Genomic DNA, 20260 nt, shown 5'->3' on the forward strand with positions numbered 1-20260 from the left:
ACTCAGAGTGAGTAAATTGGCCATTTTCATGCACTTTTAACCATTCCATAAATCTTGTGTTTAGGGACCCTGGAAGCATGAAAATCACTTTAAACATGCTAATTTTAGCTCTAACACTGATGATCCACCTACAAATGTGAACTGACGTTCAAAAATAAAACATTTGAAAACGGACCATTTTCCACATTTCTGAAGCATGACGTAATGGTGGGGTGTTATCTCTTTTGTCAAAAATCAGCTGTTTTTGATTGAGCATTAAATGCCTCCAAATAGTATTTAATTCACTTCCCGAGCCCCTGGAAGCATGAAAATCACTTTAAACATGCTAATTTTAGCTCTAACACTGATGATCCACCTACAAATGTGAACTGACGTTCAAAAATAAAACATTTGAAAACGGACCATTTTCCACATTTCTGAAGCATGACGTAATGGGGGGGTGTTATCTCTTTTGTCGAAAATCAGCCGTTTTTGCTCGAACATTAAATGCCTCCAAATGGTATTTAATTAACTTCCCGGGGTGAAGAAACCCTTTTTGAGAACTCAGAGTGAGTAAATTGGCCATTTTCGCGCACTTTTAACCATTCCATAAATCTTGTGTTTAGGGCCCCTGGAAGCATGAAAATCACTTTAAACATGCTAATTTTAGCTCTAACACTGATGATCCACCTACAAATGTGAACTGACGTTCAAAAATAAAACATTTGAAAACGGACCATTTTCCACATTTCTGAAGCATGACGTAATGGGGGGGGGGTGTTATCTCTTTTGTCAAAAATCAGCTGTTTTTGCTTGAACAAATGCCTCCAAATAGTATTTAATTCACTTCCCGAGCCCCTGGAAGCATGAAAATCACTTTAAACATGCAAATTTTAGCTCTAACACTGATGATCCACCTACAAATGTGAACTGACGTTCAAAAATAAAACATTTGAAAATGGACCATTTTCCACATTCCTGAAGCATGACGTAATGGGGGGGTGTTATCTCTTTTGTCGAAAATCAGCCGTTTTTGCTCGAACATTAAATGCCTCCAAATGGTATTTAATTAACTTCCCGGGGTGAAGAAACCCTTTTTGAGAACTCAGAGTGAGTAAATTGGCCATTTTCATGCACTTTTAACCATTCCATAAATCTTGTGTTTAGGGACCCTGGAAGCATGAAAATCACTTTAAACATGCTAATTTTAGCTCTAACACTGATGATCCACCTACAAATGTGAACTGATGTTCAAAAATAAAACATCTGAAAACTGACCATTTTCCACATTTCTGAAGCATGACGTAATGGGGGGGTGTTATCTCTTTTGTCAAAAATCAGCTGTTTTTGATTGAGCATTAAATGCCTCCAAATAGTATTTAATTCACTTCCCGAGCCCCTGGAAGCATGAAAATCACTTTAAACAAGCTAATTTTAGCTCTAACACTGATGATCCACCTACAAATATGAACTGACGTTCAAAAATAAAACATTTGAAAACGGACCATTTTCCACATTTCTGAAGCATGACGTAATGGGGGGGTGTTATCTCTTTTGTCGAAAATCAGCCGTTTTTGCTCGAACATTAAATGCCTCCAAATGGTATTTAATTAACTTCCCGGGGTGAAGAAACCCTTTTTGAGAACTCAGAGTGAGTAAATTGGCCATTTTCATGCACTTTTAACCATTCCATAAACCTTGTGTTTAGGGAGCCTGGAAGCATGAAAATCACTTTAAACATGCTAATTTTAGCTCTAACACTGATGATCCACCTACAAATGTGAACTGATGTTCAAAAATAAAACATTTGAAAACGGACCATTTTCCACATTTCTGAAGCATGACGTAATGGGGGGGTGTTATCTCTTTTGTCAAAAATCAGCTGTTTTTGATTGAGCATTAAATGCCTCCAAATAGTATTTAATTCACTTCCCGAGCCCCTGGAAGCATGAAAATCACTTTAAACAAGCTAATTTTAGCTCTAACACTGATGATCCACCTACAAATATGAACTGACGTTCAAAAATAAAACATTTGAAAACGGACCATTTTCCACATTTCTGAAGCATGACGTAATGGGGGGGTGTTATCTCTTTTGTCGAAAATCAGCCGTTTTTGCTCGAACATTAAATGCCTCCAAATGGTATTTAATTAACTTCCCGGGGTGAAGAAACCCTTTTTGAGAACTCAGAGTGAGTAAATTGGCCATTTTCATGCACTTTTAACCATTCCATAAATCTTGTGTTTAGGGCCCCTGGAAGCATGAAAATCACTTTAAACATGCTAATTTTAGCTCTTACACTGATGATCCACCTACAAATGTGAACTGACGTTCAAAAATAAAACATTTGATAACGGACCATTTTCCACATTTCTGAAGCATGACGTAATGGGGGGGTGTTATCTCTTTTGTCAAAAATCAGCTGTTTTTGATTGAACATTAAATGCCTCCAAATAGTATTTAATTCACTTCCCAAGCCCCTGGAAGCATGAAAATCACTTTAAACATGCTAATGTTAGCTCTAACACTGATGATCCACCTACAAATGTGAACTGACGTTCAAAAATAAAACATTTGAAAACGGACCATTTTCCACATTTCTGAAGCATGACGTAATGGGGGGTGTTATCTCTTTGGTCGAAAATCAGCCATTTTTGCTCGAACATTAAATGCCTCCAAATGGTATTTAATTAACTTCCCGGGGTGAAGAAACCCTTTTTGAGAACTCAGAGTGAGTAAATTGGCCATTTTCATGGACTTTTAACCATTCCATAAATCTTGTGTTTAGGGCCCCTGGAAGCATGAAAATCACTTTAAACATGCTAATTTTAGCTCTAACACTGATGATCCACCTACAAATGTGAACTGACGTTCAAAAATAAAACATTTGAAAACGGACCATTTTCCACATTTCTGAAGCATGGCGTAATGGGGGGTGTTATCTCTTTTGTCAAAAATCAGCCGTTTTTGCTCGAACATTAAATGCCTCCAAATGGTATTTAATTAACTTCCCGGGGTGAAGAAACCCTTTTTGAGAACTAAGAGTGAGTAAATTGGCCATTTTCGCGCACTTTTAACCATTCCATAAATCTTGTGTTTAGGGCCCCTGGAAGCATGAAAATCACTTTAACCATGCTAATTTTAGCTCTAACACTGATGATCCACCTACAAATGTGAACTGACGTTCAAAAATAAAACATTTGAAAACGGACCATTTTCCACATTTCTGAAGCATGACGTAATGGGGCGGTGTTATCTCTTTTGTCAAAAATCAGCTGTTTTTGATTGAACATTAAATGCCTCCAAATAGTATTAAATTCACTTCCCGAGCCCCTGGAAGCATGAAAATCACTTTAAACATGCTAATTTTAGCTCTAACACTGATGATCCACCTACAAATGTGAACTGACGTTCAAAAATAAAACATTTGAAAATGGACCATTTTCCACATTTCTGAAGCATGACGTAATGGGGGGGTGTTATCTCTTTTGTCGAAAATCAGCCGTTTTTGCTCGAACATTAAATGCCTCCCAATGGTATTTAATTAACTTCCCGGGGTGAAGAAACCCTTTTTGAGAACTCAGAGTGAGTAAATTGGCCATTTTCATGCACTTTTAACCATTCCATAAATCTTGTGTTTAGGGCCCCTGGAAGCATGAAAATCACTTTAAACATGCTAATTTTAGCTCTAACACTGATGATCCACCTACAAATGTGAACTGACGTTCAAAAATAAAACATTTGAAAACGGACCATTTTCCACATTTCTGAAGCATGACGTAATGGGGGGGTGTTATCTCTTTTGTCAAAAATCTGCTGTTTTTGCTTGAACATTAAATGCCTCCAAATAGTATTTAATTCACTTCCCGAGCCCCTGGAAGCATGAAAATCACTTTAAACATGCTAATTTTAGCTCTAACACTGATGATCCACCTACAAATGTGAACTGACGTTCAAAAATATAACATTTGAAAACGGACCATTTTCCACATTTCTGAAGCATGACGTAATGGGGGGGTGTTATCTCTTTTGTCGAAAATCAGCCGTTTTTGCTCGAACATTAAATGCCTCCAAATGGTATTTGATTAACTTCCCGGGGTGAAGAAACCCTTTTTGAGAACTCAGAGTGAGTAAATTGGCCATTTTCATGCACTTTTAACCATTCCATAAATCTTGTGTTTAGGGACCCTGGAAGCATGAAAATCACTTTAAACATGCTAATTTTAGCTCTAACACTGATGATCCACCTACAAATGTGAACTGACGTTCAAAAATAAAACATTTGAAAACGGACCATTTTCCACATTTCTGAAGCATGACGTAATGGGGGGGTGTTATCTCTTTTGTCAAAAATCAGCTGTTTTTGATTGAGCATTAAATGCCTCCAAATAGTATTTAATTCACTTCCCGAGCCCCTGGAAGCATGAAAATCACTTTAAACATGCTAATTTTAGCTCTAACACTGATGATCCACCTACAAATGTGAACTGACGTTCAAAAATAAAACATTTGAAAACGGACCATTTTCCACATTTCTGAAGCATGACGTAATGGGGGGGTGTTATCTCTTTTGTCGAAAATCAGCCGTTTTTGCTCGAACATTAAATGCCTCCAAATGGTATTTAATTAACTTCCCGGGGTGAAGAAACCCTTTTTGAGAACTCAGAGTGAGTAAATTGGCCATTTTCGCGCACTTTTAACCATTCCATAAATCTTGTGTTTAGGGCCCCTGGAAGCATGAAAATCACTTTAAACATGCTAATTTTAGCTCTAACACTGATGATCCACCTACAAATGTGAACTGACGTTCAAAAATAAAACATTTGATAACGGACCATTTTCCACATTTCTGAAGCATGACGTAATGGGGGGGTGTTATCTCTTTTGTCAAAAATCAGCTGTTTTTGATTGAACATTAAATGCCTCCAAATAGTATTTAATTCACTTCCCGAGCCCCTGGAAGCATGAACATCACTTTAAACATGCTAATTTTAGCTCTAACACTGATGATCCACCTACAAATGTGAACTGACGTTCAAAAATATAACATTTGAAAACGGACCATTTTCCACATTTCTGAAGCATGACGTAATGGGGGGGTGTTATCTCTTTTGTCAAAAATCAGCTGTTTTTGATTGAGCATTAAATGCCTCCAAATAGTATTTAATTCACTTCCCGAGCCCCTGGAAGCATGAAAATCACTTTAAATATGCTAATTTTAGCTCTAACACTGATGATCCACCTACAAATGTGAACTGACGTTCAAAAATAAAACATTTGAAAACGGACCATTTTCCACATTTCTGAAGCATGACGTAATGGGGGGGTGTTATCTCTTTTGTCGAAAATCAGCCGTTTTTGCTCGAACATTAAATGCCTCCAAATGGTATTTAATTAACTTCCCGGGGTGAAGAAACCCTTTTTGAGAACTCAGAGTGAGTAAATTGGCCATTTTCGCGCACTTTTAACCATTCCATAAATCTTGTGTTTAGGGCCCCTGGAAGCATGAAAATCACTTTAAACATGCTAATTTTAGCTCTAACACTGATGATCCACCTACAAATGTGAACTGACGTTCAAAAATAAAACATTTGAAAACTGACCATTTTCCACATTTCTGAAGCATGACGTAATGGGGGGGTGTTATCTCTTTTGTCAAAAATCAGCTGTTTTTGCTTGAACATTAAATGCCTCCAAATAGTATTTAATTCACTTCCCGAGCCCCTGGAAGCATGAAAATCACTTTAAACATGCTAATTTTAGCTCTAACACTGATGATCCACCTACAAATGTGAACTGACGTTCAAAAATAAAACATTTGAAAATGGACCATTTTCCACATTTCTGAAGCATGACGTAATGGGGGGGTGTTATCTCTTTTGTCGAAAATCAGCCGTTTTTGCTCGAGCATTAAATGCCTCCCAATGGTATTTAATTAACTTCCCGGGGTGAAGAAACCCTTTTTGAGAACTCAGAGTGAGTAAATTGGCCATTTTCATGCACTTTTAACCATTCCATAAATCTTGTGTTTAGGGCCCCTGGAAGCATGAAAATCACTTTAAACATGCTAATTTTAGCTCTAACACTGATGATCCACCTACAAATGTGAACTGACGTTCAAAAATAAAACATTTGAAAACGGACCATTTTCCACATTTCTGAAGCATGACGTAATGGGGGGGTGTTATCTCTTTTGTCAAAAATCTGCTGTTTTTGCTTGAACATTAAATGCCTCCAAATAGTATTTAATTCACTTCCCGAGCCCCTGGAAGCATGAAAATCACTTTAAACATGCTAATTTTAGCTCTAACACTGATGATCCACCTACAAATGTGAACTGACGTTCAAAAATATAACATTTGAAAACGGACCATTTTCCACATTTCTGAAGCATGACGTAATGGGGGGGTGTTATCTCTTTTGTCGAAAATCAGCCGTTTTTGCTCGAACATTAAATGCCTCCAAATGGTATTTGATTAACTTCCCGGGGTGAAGAAACCCTTTTTGAGAACTCAGAGTGAGTAAATTGGCCATTTTCATGCACTTTTAACCATTCCATAAATCTTGTGTTTAGGGACCCTGGAAGCATGAAAATCACTTTAAACATGCTAATTTTAGCTCTAACACTGATGATCCACCTACAAATGTGAACTGACGTTCAAAAATAAAACATTTGAAAACGGACCATTTTCCACATTTCTGAAGCATGACGTAATGGGGGGGTGTTATCTCTTTTGTCAAAAATCAGCTGTTTTTGATTGAGCATTAAATGCCTCCAAATAGTATTTAATTCACTTCCCGAGCCCCTGGAAGCATGAAAATCACTTTAAACATGCTAATTTTAGCTCTAACACTGATGATCCACCTACAAATGTGAACTGACGTTCAAAAATAAAACATTTGAAAACGGACCATTTTCCACATTTCTGAAGCATGACGTAATGGGGGGGTGTTATCTCTTTTGTCGAAAATCAGCCGTTTTTGCTCGAACATTAAATGCCTCCAAATGGTATTTAATTAACTTCCCGGGGTGAAGAAACCCTTTTTGAGAACTCAGAGTGAGTAAATTGGCCATTTTCGCGCACTTTTAACCATTCCATAAATCTTGTGTTTAGGGCCCCTGGAAGCATGAAAATCACTTTAAACATGCTAATTTTAGCTCTAACACTGATGATCCACCTACAAATGTGAACTGACGTTCAAAAATAAAACATTTGATAACGGACCATTTTCCACATTTCTGAAGCATGACGTAATGGGGGGGTGTTATCTCTTTTGTCAAAAATCAGCTGTTTTTGATTGAACATTAAATGCCTCCAAATAGTATTTAATTCACTTCCCGAGCCCCTGGAAGCATGAACATCACTTTAAACATGCTAATTTTAGCTCTAACACTGATGATCCACCTACAAATGTGAACTGACGTTCAAAAATATAACATTTGAAAACGGACCATTTTCCACATTTCTGAAGCATGACGTAATGGGGGGGTGTTATCTCTTTTGTCAAAAATCAGCTGTTTTTGATTGAGCATTAAATGCCTCCAAATAGTATTTAATTCACTTCCCGAGCCCCTGGAAGCATGAAAATCACTTTAAATATGCTAATTTTAGCTCTAACACTGATGATCCACCTACAAATGTGAACTGACGTTCAAAAATAAAACATTTGAAAACGGACCATTTTCCACATTTCTGAAGCATGACGTAATGGGGGGGTGTTATCTCTTTTGTCGAAAATCAGCCGTTTTTGCTCGAACATTAAATGCCTCCAAATGGTATTTAATTAACTTCCCGGGGTGAAGAAACCCTTTTTGAGAACTCAGAGTGAGTAAATTGGCCATTTTCGCGCACTTTTAACCATTCCATAAATCTTGTGTTTAGGGCCCCTGGAAGCATGAAAATCACTTTAAACATGCTAATTTTAGCTCTAACACTGATGATCCACCTACAAATGTGAACTGACGTTCAAAAATAAAACATTTGAAAACTGACCATTTTCCACATTTCTGAAGCATGACGTAATGGGGGGGTGTTATCTCTTTTGTCAAAAATCAGCTGTTTTTGCTTGAACATTAAATGCCTCCAAATAGTATTTAATTCACTTCCCGAGCCCCTGGAAGCATGAAAATCACTTTAAACATGCTAATTTTAGCTCTAACACTGATGATCCACCTACAAATGTGAACTGACGTTCAAAAATAAAACATTTGAAAATGGACCATTTTCCACATTCCTGAAGCATGACGTAATGGGGGGGGTGTTATCTCTTTTGTCGAAAATCAGCCGTTTTTGCTCGAACATTAAATGCCTCCAAATGGTATTTAATTAACTTCCCGGGGTGAAGAAACCCTTTTTGAGAACTCAGAGTGAGTACATTGGCCATTTTCATGCACTTTTAACCATTCCATAAATCTTGTGTTTAGGGCCCCTGGAAGCATGAAAATCACTTTAAACATGCTAATTTTAGCTCTAACACTGATGATCCACCTACAAATGTGAACTGACTTTCAAAAATAAAACATTTGATAACGGACCATTTTCCACATTTCCGAAGCATGACGTAATGGGGGGGTGTTATCTCTTTTGTCAAAAATCAGCTGTTTTTGATTGAACATTAAATGCCTCCAAATAGTATTTAATTCACTTCCCGAGCCCCTGGAAGCATGAAAATCACTTTAAACATGCTAATTTTAGCTCTAACACTTATGATCCACCTACAAATGTGAACTGACGTTCAAAAATAAAACATTTGAAAACGGACCATTTTCCACATTTCTGAAGCATGACGTAATGGGGGGGGTGTTATCTCTTTTGTCGAAAATCAGCCGTTTTTGCTCGAACATTAACTGCCTCCAAATGGTATTTAATTAACTTCCCGGGGTGAAGAAACCCTTTTTGAGAACTCAGAGTGAGTAAATTGGCCATTTTCGCGCACTTTTAACCATTCCATAAATCTTGTGTTTAGGGCCCCTGGAAGCATGAAAATCACTTTAAACATGCTAATTTTAGCTCTAACACTTAGATGATCCACCTACAAATGTGAACTCACGTTCAAAAATAAAACATTTGAAAACGGACCATTTTCCACATTTCTGAAGCATGACGTAATGGGGGGGTGTTATCTCTTTTGTCAAAAATCAGCTGTTTTTGCTTGAACATTAAATGCCTCCAAATAGTATTTAATTCACTTCCCGAGCCCCTGGAAGCATGAAAATCACTTTAAACATGCTAATTTTAGCTCTAACACTGATGATCCACCTACAAATGTGAACTGACGTTCAAAAATAAAACATTTGAAAATGGACCATTTTCCACATTTCTGAAGCATGACGTAATGGGGGGGTGTTATCTCTTTTGTCGAAAATCAGCCGTTTGTGCTCGAACATTAAATGCCTCCAAATGGTATTTAATTAACTACCCGGGGTGAAGAAACCCTTTTTGAGAACTCAGAGTGAGTAAATTGGCCATTTTCGCGCACTTTTAACAATTCCATAAATCTTGTGTTTAGGGCCCCTGGAAGCATGAAAATCACTTTAAACATGCTAATTTTAGCTCTAACACTGATGATTCACCTACAAATGTGAACTGACGTTCAAAAATAAAACATTTGAAAACGGACCATTTTCCACATTTCTGAAGCATGACGTAATGGGGGGGTGTTATCTCTTTTGTCAAAAATCAGCTGTTTTTGATTGAACATTAAATGCCTCCAAATAGTATTTAATTCACTTCCCGAGCCCCTGAAAGCATGAAAATCACTTTAAACATGCTAATTTTAGCTCTAACATTGATGATCCACCTACAAATGTGAACTGACGTTCAAAAATAAAACATTTGAAAACGGGCCATTTTCCACATTTCTGAAGCATAACGTAATGGGGGGGTGTTATCTCTTTTGTCGAAAATCAGCCGTTTTTGCTCGAACATTAAATGCCTCCAAATGGTATTTAATTAACTTCCCGGGGTGAAGAAACCCTTTTTGAGAACTCAGAGTGAGTAAATTGGCCATTTTCATGCACTTTTAACCATTCCATAAATCTTGTGTTTAGGGCCCATGGAAGCATGAAAATCACTTTAAACATGCTAATTTTAGCTCTAACACTGATGATCCACCTACAAATGTGAACTGACGTTCAAAAATAAAACATTTGAAAACGGACCATTTTCCACATTTCTGAAGCATGATCTAATGGGGGTGTGTTATCTCTTTTGTCAAAAATCAGCTGTTTTTGCTTCAACATTAAATGCCTCCAAATAGTATTTAATTCACTTCCCGAGCCCCTGGAAGCATGAAAATCACTTTAAACATGCTAATTTTAGCTCTAACACTGATGATCCACCTACAAATGTGAACTGACGTTCAAAAATAAAACATTTGAAAATGGACCATTTTCCACATTTCTGAAGCATGACGTAATGGGGGGGTGTTATCTCTTTTGTCGAAAATCAGCCGTTTTTGCTCGAACATTAAATGCCTCCAAATGGTATTTAATTAACTTCCCGGGGTGAAGAAACCCTTTTTGAGAACTCAGAGTGAGTAAATTGGCCATTTTCGCGCACTTTTAACCATTCCATAAATCTTGTGTTTAGGGCCCCTGGAAGCATGAAAATCACTTTAAACATGCTAATTTTAGCTCTAACACTGATGATCCACCTACAAATGTGAACTGACGTTCAAAAATAAAACATTTGAAAACGGACCATTTTCCACATTTCTGAAGCATGACGTAATGGGGGGGGTGTTATCTCTTTTGTCAAAAATCAGCTGTTTTTGATTGAACATTAAATGCCTCCAAATAGTATTTAATTCACTTCCCGAGCCCCTGGAAGCATGAAAATCACTTTAAACATGCTAATTTTAGCTCTAACACTGATGATCCACCTACAAATGTGAACTGACGTTCAAAAATAAAACATTTGAAAACGGACCATTTTCCACATTCCTGAAGCATGACGTAATGGGGGGGTGTTATCTCTTTTGTCGAAAATCAGCCGTTTTTGCTCGAACATTAAATGCCTCCAAATGGTATTTAATTAACTTCCCGGGGTGAAGAAACCCTTTTTGAGAACTCAGAGTGAGTACATTGGCCATTTTCATGCACTTTTAACCATTCCATAAATCTTGTGTTTAGGGCCCCTGGAAGCATGAAAATCACTTTAAACATGCTAATTTTAGCTCTAACACTGATGATCCACCTACAAATGTGAACTGACGTTCAAAAATAAAACATTTGAAAACGGACCATTTTCCACATTTCTGAAGCATGACGTAATGGGGGGGTGTTATCTCTTTTGTCAAAAATCTGCTGTTTTTGATTGAACATTAAATGCCTCCAAATAGTATTTAATTTACTTCCCGAGCCCCTGGAAGCATGAAAATCACTTTAAACATGCTAATTTTAGCTCTAACACTGATGATCCACCTACAAATGTGAACTGACGTTCAAAAATAAAACATTTGAAAACGGACCATTTTCCACATTTCTGAAGCATGACGTAATGGGGGGGTGTTATCTCTTTTGTCAAAAATCAGCTGTTTTTGCTTGAACATTAAATGCCTCCAAATAGTATTTAATTCACTTCCCCAGCCCCTGGAAGCATGAAAATCACTTTAAACATGCTAATTTTAGCTCTAACACTGATGATCCACCTACAAATGTGAACTGACGTTCAAAAATAAAACATTTGAAAATGGACCATTTTCCACATTTCTGAAGCATGACGTAATGGGGGGGTGTTATCTCTTTTGTCGAAAATCAGCCGTTTTTGCTCGAACATTAAAAGCCTCCAAATGGTATTTAATTAACTTCCCGGGGTGAAGAAACCCTTTTTGAGAACTCAGAGTGAGTAAATTGGCCATTTTCATGCACTTTTAACCATTCCATATATCTTGTGTTTAGGGCCCCTGGAAGCATGAAAATCACTTTAAACATGCTAATTTTAGCTCTAACACTGATGATCCACCTACAAATGTGAACTGACGTTCAAAAATAAAACATTTGAAAACGGACCATTTTCCACATTTCTGAAGCATGACGTAATGGGGGGGTGTTATCTCTTTTGTCAAAAATCAGCTGTTTTTGCTTGAACATTAAATGCCTCCAAATAGTATTTAATTCACTTCCCGAGACCCTGGAAGCATGAACATCACTTTAAACATGCTAATTTTAGCTCTAACACTGATGATCCACCTACAAATGTGAACTGACATTCAAAAATAAAACATTTGAAAATGGACCATTTTCCACATTTCTGAAGCATGACGTAATGGGGGGGGTGTTATCTCTTTTGTCGAAAATCAGCCGTTTTTGCTCGAGCATTAAATGCCTCCCAATGGTATTTAATTAACTTCCCGGGGTGAAGAAACCCTTTTTGAGAACTCAGAGTGAGTAAATTGGCCATTTTCGCGCACTTTTAACCATTCCATAAATCTTGTGTTTAGGGCCCCTGGAAGCATGAAAATCACTTTAAACATGCTAATTTTAGCTCTAACACTGATGATCCACCTACAAATGTGAACTGACGTTCAAAAATAAAACATTTGAAAACGGACCATTTTCCACATTTCTGAAGCATGACGTAATGGGGGGGGTGTTATCTCTTTTGTCAAAAATCAGCTGTTTTTGATTGAACATTAAATGCCTCCAAATAGTATTTAATTCACTTCCCGAGCCCCTGGAAGCATGAAAATCACTTTAAACATGCTAATTTTAGCTCTAACACTGATGATCCACCTACAAATGTGAACTGACGTTCAAAAATAAAACATTTGAAAACGGACCATTTTCCACATTCCTGAAGCATGACGTAATGGGGGGGGTGTTATCTCTTTTGTCGAAAATCAGCCGTTTTTGCTCGAACATTAAATGCCTCCAAATGGTATTTAATTAACTTCCCGGGGTGAAGAAACCCTTTTTGAGAACTCAGAGTGAGTACATTGGCCATTTTCATGCACTTTTAACCATTCCATAAATCTTGTGTTTAGGGCCCCTGGAAGCATGAAAATCACTTTAAACATGCTAATTTTAGCTCTAACACTGATGATCCACCTACAAATGTGAACTGACGTTCAAAAATAAAACATTTGAAAACGGACCATTTTCCACATTTCTGAAGCATGACGTAATGGGGGGGGTGTTATCTCTTTTGTCAAAAATCTGCTGTTTTTGATTGAACATTAAATGCCTCCAAATAGTATTTAATTTACTTCCCGAGCCCCTGGAAGCATGAAAATCACTTTAAACATGCTAATTTTAGCTCTAACACTGATGATCCACCTACAAATGTGAACTGACATTCAAAAATAAAACATTTGAAAACGGACCATTTTCCACATTTCTGAAGCATGACGTAATGGGGGGGTGTTATCTCTTTTGTCGAAAATCAGCCATTTTTGCTCGAACATTAAATGCCTCCAAATGGTATTTAATTAACTTCCCGGGGTGAAGAAACCCTTTTTGAGAACTCAGAGTGAGTAAATTGGCCATTTTCATGCACTTTTAACCATTCCATAAATCTTGTGTTTAGGGCCCCTGGAAGCATGAAAATCACTTTAAACATGCTAATTTTAGCTCTAACACTGATGATCCACCTACAAATGTGAACTGACGTTCAAAAATAAAACATTTGAAAACGGACCATTTTCCACATTTCTGAAGCATGACGTAATGGGGGGGTGTTATCTCTTTTGTCAAAAATCAGCTGTTTTTGCTTGAACATTAAATGCCTCCAAATAGTATTTAATTCACTTCCCGAGCCCCTGGAAGCATGAACATCACTTTAAACATGCTAATTTTAGCTCTAACACTGATGATCCACCTACAAATGTGAACTGACGTTCAAAAATAAAACATTTGAAAATGGACCATTTTCCACATTTCTGAAGCATGACGTAATGGGGGGGTGTTATCTCTTTTGTCGAAAATCAGCCGTTTTTGCTCGAGCATTAAATGCCTCCCAAAGGTATTTAATTAACTTCCCGGGGTGAAGAAACCCTTTTTGAGAACTCAGAGTGAGTACATTGGCCATTTTCATGCACTTTTAACCATTCCATAAATCTTGTGTTTAGGGCCCCTGGAAGCATGAAAATCACTTTAAACATGCTAATTTTAGCTCTAACACTGATGATCCACCTACAAATGTGAACTGACGTTCAAAAATAAAACATTTGAAAACGGACCATTTTCCACATTTCTGAAGCATGACGTAATGGGGGGGTGTTATCTCTTTTGTCAAAAATCTGCTGTTTTTGATTGAACATTAAATGCCTCCAAATAGTATTTAATTTACTTCCCGAGCCCCTGGAAGCATGAAAATCACTTTAAACATGCTAATTTTAGCTCTAACACTGATGATCCACCTACAAATGTGAACTGACATTCAAAAATAAAACATTTGAAAACGGACCATTTTCCACATTTCTGAAGCATGACGTAATGGGGGGGTGTTATCTCTTTTGTCAAAAATCTGCCGTTTTTGCTCGAACATTAAATGCCTCCAAATGGTATTTAATTAACTTCCCGGGGTGAAGAAACCCTTTTTGAGAACTCAGAGTGAGTAAATTGGCCATTTTCGCGCACTTTTAACCATTCCATAAATCTTGTGTTTAGGGCCCCTGGAAGCATGAAAATCACTTTAAACATGCTAATTTTAGCTCTAACACTGATGATCCACCTACAAATGTGAACTGACGTTCAAAAATAAAACATTTGAAAACGGACCATTTTCCACATTTCTGAAGCATGACGTAATGGGGGGGGGGTGTTATCTCTTTTGTCAAAAATCAGCTGTTTTTGCTTGAACATTAAATGCCTCCAAATAGTATTTAATTCACTTCCCCAGCCCCTGGAAGCATGAAAATCACTTTAAACATGCTAATTTTAGCTCTAACACTGATGATCCACCTACAAATGTGAACTGACGTTCAAAAATAAAACATTTGAAAATGGACCATTTTCCACATTTCTGAAGCATGACGTAATGGGGGGGTGTTATCTCTTTTGTCGAAAATCAGCCGTTTTTGCTCGAACATTAAATGCCTCCAAATGGTATTTAATTAACTTCCCGGGGTGAAGAAACCCTTTTTGAGAACTCAGAGTGAGTAAATTGGCCATTTTCATGCACTTTTAACCATTCCATAAATCTTGTGTTTAGGGCCCCTGGAAGCATGAAAATCACTTTAAACATGCTAATTTTAGCTCTAACACTGATGATCCACCTACAAATGTGAACTGACGTTCAAAAATAAAACATTTGAAAACGGACCATTTTCCACATTTCTGAAGCATGACGTAATGGGGGGGTGTTATCTCTTTTGTCAAAAATCAGCTGTTTTTGATTGAACATTAAATGCCTCCAAATAGTATTTAATTCACTTCCCGAGCCCCTGGAAGCATGAAAATCACTTTAAACATGCTAATTTTAGCTCTAACACTGATGATCCACCTACAAATGTGAACTGACGTTCAAAAATAAAACATTTGAAAACGGACCATTTTCCACATTTCTGAAGCATGACGTAATGGGGGGGTGTTATCTCTTTTGTCGAAAATCAGCCGTTTTTGCTCGAACATTAAATGCCTCCAAATGGTATTTAATTAACTTCCCGGGGTGAAGAAACCCTTTTTGAGAACTCAGAGTGAGTAAATTGGCCATTTTCATGCACTTTTAACCATTCCATAAATCTTGTGTTTAGGGCCCCTGGAAGCATGAAAATCACTTTAAACATGCTAATTTTAGCTCTAACACTGATGATCCACCTACAAATGTGAACTGACGTTCAAAAATAAAACATTTGAAAACGGACCATTTTCCACATTTCTGAAGCATGACGTAATGGGGGGGTGTTATCTCTTTTGTCAAAAATCTGCTGTTTTTGCTTGAACATTAAATGCCTCCAAATAGTATTTAATTCACTTCCCGAGCCCCTGGAAGCATGAAAATCACTTTAAACATGCTAATTTTAGCTCTAACATTGATGATCCACCTACAAATGTGAACTGATGTTCAAAAATAAAACATTTGAAAACGGACCATTTTCCACATTTCTGAAGCATGACGTAATGGGGGGGTGTTATCTCTTTTGTCGAAAATCAGCCGTTTTTGCTCGAACATTAAATGCCTCCAAATGGTATTTAATTAACTTCCCGGGGTGAAAAAACCCTTTTTGAGAACTCAGAGTGAGTAAATTGGCCATTTTCATGCACTTTTAACCATTCCATAAATCTTGTGTTTAGGGCCCCTGGAAGCATGAAAATCACTTTAAACATGCTAATTTTAGCTCTAACACTGATGATCCACCTACAAATGTGAACTGATGTTCAAAAATAAAACATTTGAAAACGGACCATTTTCCACATTTCTGAAGCATGACGTAATGGGGGGGTGTTATCTCTTTTGTCAAAAATCAGCTGTTTTTGCTTGAACATTAAATGCCTCCAAATAGTATTTAATTCACTACCCCAGCCCCTGGAAGCATGAAAATCACTTTAAACATGCTAATTTTAGCTCTAACACTGATGATCCACCTACAAATGTGAACTGACGTTCAAAAATAAAACATTTGAAAATGGACCATTTTCCACATTTCTGAAGCATGACGTAATGGGGGGGTGTTATCTCTTTTGTCGAAAATCAGCCGTTTTTGCTCGAACATTAAATGCCTCCAAATGGTATTTAATTAACTTCCCGGGGTGAAGAAACCCTTTTTGAGAACTCAGAGTGAGTAAATTGGCCATTTTCATGCACTTTTAACCATTCCATAAATCTTGTGTTTAGGGCCCCCTGGAAGCATGAAAATCACTTTAAACATGCTAATTTTAGCTCTAACACTGATGATCCACCTACAAATGTGAACTGACGTTCAAAAATAAAACATTTGAAAACTGACCATTTTCCACATTTCTGAAGCATGACGTAATGGGGGGGTGTTATCTCTTTTGTCAAAAATCAGCTGTTTTTGATTGAACATTAAATGCCTCCAAATAGTATTTAATTCACTTCCCGAGCCCCTGGAAGCATGAAAATCACTTTAAACATGCTAATTTTAGCTCTAACACTGATGATCCACCTACAAATGTGAACTGACGTTCAAAAATAAAACATTTGAAAACGGACCATTTTCCACATTTCTGAAGCATGACGTAATGGGGGGGTGTTATCTCTTTTGTCGAAAATCAGCCGTTTTTGCTCGAACATTAAATGCCTCCAAATGGTATTTAATTAACTTCCCGGGGTGAAGAAACCCTTTTTGAGAACTCAGAGTGAGTAAATTGGCCATTTTCATGCACTTTTAACCATTCCATAAATCTTGTGTTTAGGGCCCCTGGAAGCATGAAAATCACTTTAAACATGCTAATTTTAGCTCTAACACTGATGATCCACCTACAAATGTGAACTGACGTTCAAAAATAAAACATTTGAAAACGGACCATTTTCCACATTTCTGAAGCATGACGTAATGGGGGGTGTTATCTCTTTTGTCAAAAATCTGCTGTTTTTGCTTGAACATTAAATGCCTCCAAATAGTATTTAATTCACTTCCCGAGCCCCTGGAAGCATGAACATCACTTTAAACATGCTAATTTTAGCTCTAACACTGATGATCCACCTACAAATGTGAACTGACGTTCAAAAATAAAACATTTGAAAATGGACCATTTTCCACATTTCTGCAGCATGACGTAATGGGGGGGTGTTATCTCTTTTGTCGAAAATCAGCCGTTTTTGCTCGAGCATTAAATGCCTCCCAATGGTATTTAATTAACTTCCCGGGGTGAAGAAACCCTTTTTGAGAACTCAGAGTGAGTAAATTGGCCATTTTCGCGCACTTTTAACCATTCCATAAATCTTGTGTTTAGGGCCCCTGGAAGCATGAAAATCACTTTAAACATGCTAATTTTAGCTCTAACACTGATGATCCACCTACAAATGTGAACTGACGTTCAAAAATAAAACATTTGAAAACGGACCATTTTCCACATTTCTGAAGCATGACGTAATGGGGGGGTGTTATCTCTTTTGTCAAAAATCAGCTGTTTTTGATTGAACATTAAATGCCTCCAAATAGTATTTAATTCACTTCCCGAGCCCCTGGAAGCATGAAAATCACTTTAAACATGCTAATTTTAGCTCTAACACTGATGATCCACCTACAAATGTGAACTGACGTTCAAAAATAAAACATTTGAAAACGGACCATTTTCCACATTCCTGAAGCATGACGTAATGGGGGGGTGTTATCTCTTTTGTCGAAAATCAGCCGTTTTTGCTCGAACATTAAATGCCTCCAAATGGTATTTAATTAACTTCCCGGGGTGAAGAAACCCTTTTTGAGAACTCAGAGTGAGTACATTGGCCATTTTCATGCACTTTTAACCATTCCATAAATCTTGTGTTTAGGGCCCCTGGAAGCATGAAAATCACTTTAAACATGCTAATTTTAGCTCTAACACTGATGATCCACCTACAAATGTGAACTGACGTTCAAAAATAAAACATTTGAAAACGGACCATTTTCCACATTTCTGAAGCATGACGTAATGGGGGGGGTGTTATCTCTTTTGTCAAAAATCTGCTGTTTTTCATTGAACATTAAATGCCTCCAAATAGTATTTAATTTACTTCCCGAGCCCCTGGAAGCATGAAAATCACTTTAAACATGCTAATTTTAGCTCTAACACTGATGATCCACCTACAAATGTGAACTGACATTCAAAAATAAAACATTTGAAAACGGACCATTTTCCACATTTCTGAAGCATGACGTAATGGGGGGGTGTTATCTCTTTTGTCGAAAATCAGCCGTTTTTGCTCGAACATTAAATGCCTCCAAATGGTATTTAATTAACTTCCCGGGGTGAAGAAACCCTTTTTGAGAACTCAGAGTGAGTAAATTGGCCATTTTCATGCACTTTTAACCATTCCATAAATCTTGTGTTTAGGGCCCCTGGAAGCATGAAAATCACTTTAAACATGCTAATTTTAGCTCTAACACTGATGATCCACCTACAAATGTGAACTGACGTTCAAAAATAAAACATTTGAAAACGGACCATTTTCCACATTTCTGAAGCATGACGTAATGGGGGGGTGTTATCTCTTTTGTCAAAAATCAGCTGTTTTTGCTTGAACATTAAATGCCTCCAAATAGTATTTAATTCACTTCCCGAGCCCCTGGAAGCATGAACATCACTTTAAACATGCTAATTTTAGCTCTAACACTGATGATCCACCTACAAATGTGAACTGACGTTCAAAAATAAAACATTTGAAAATGGACCATTTTCCACATTTCTGAAGCATGACGTAATGGGGGGGTGTTATCTCTTTTGTCGAAAATCAGCCGTTTTTGCTCGAGCATTAAATGCCTCCCAATGGTATTTAATTAACTTCCCGGGGTGAAGAAACCCTTTTTGAGAACTCAGAGTGAGTACATTGGCCATTTTCATGCACTTTTAACCATTCCATAAATCTTGTGTTTAGGGCCCCTGGAAGCATGAAAATCACTTTAAACATGCTAATTTTAGCTCTAACACTGATGATCCACCTACAAATGTGAACTGACGTTCAAAAATAAAACATTTGAAAACGGACCATTTTCCACATTTCTGAAGCATGACGTAATGGGGGGGTGTTATCTCTTTTGTCAAAAATCTGCTGTTTTTGATTGAACATTAAATGCCTCCAAATAGTATTTAATTTACTTCCCGAGCCCCTGGAAGCATGAAAATCACTTTAAACATGCTAATTTTAGCTCTAACACTGATGATCCACCTACAAATGTGAACTGACATTCAAAAATAAAACATTTGAAAACGGACCATTTTCCACATTTCTGAAGCATGACGTAATGGGGGGGTGTTATCTCTTTTGTCAAAAATCAGCCGTTTTTGCTCGAACATTAAATGCCTCCAAATGGTATTTAATTAACTTCCCGGGGTGAAGAAACCCTTTTTGAGAACTCAGAGTGAGTAAATTGGCCATTTTCGCGCACTTTTAACCATTCCATAAATCTTGTGTTTAGGGCCCCTGGAAGCATGAAAATCACTTTAAACATGCTAATTTTAGCTCTAACACTGATGATCCACTTACAAATGTGAACTGACGTTCAAAAATAAAACATTTGAAAACGGACCATTTTCCACATTTCTGAAGCATGACGTAATGGGGGGGGTGTTATCTCTTTTGTCAAAAATCAGCTGTTTTTGCTTGAACATTAAATGCCTCCAAATAGTATTTAATTCACTTCCCCAGCCCCTGGAAGCATGAAAATCACTTT

This window comes from Lissotriton vulgaris, chromosome 7 (assembly GCF_964263255.1).
Source record: "Lissotriton vulgaris chromosome 7, aLisVul1.2, whole genome shotgun sequence".
NCBI classification, from domain to species: Eukaryota; Metazoa; Chordata; class Amphibia; order Caudata; family Salamandridae; genus Lissotriton; species Lissotriton vulgaris.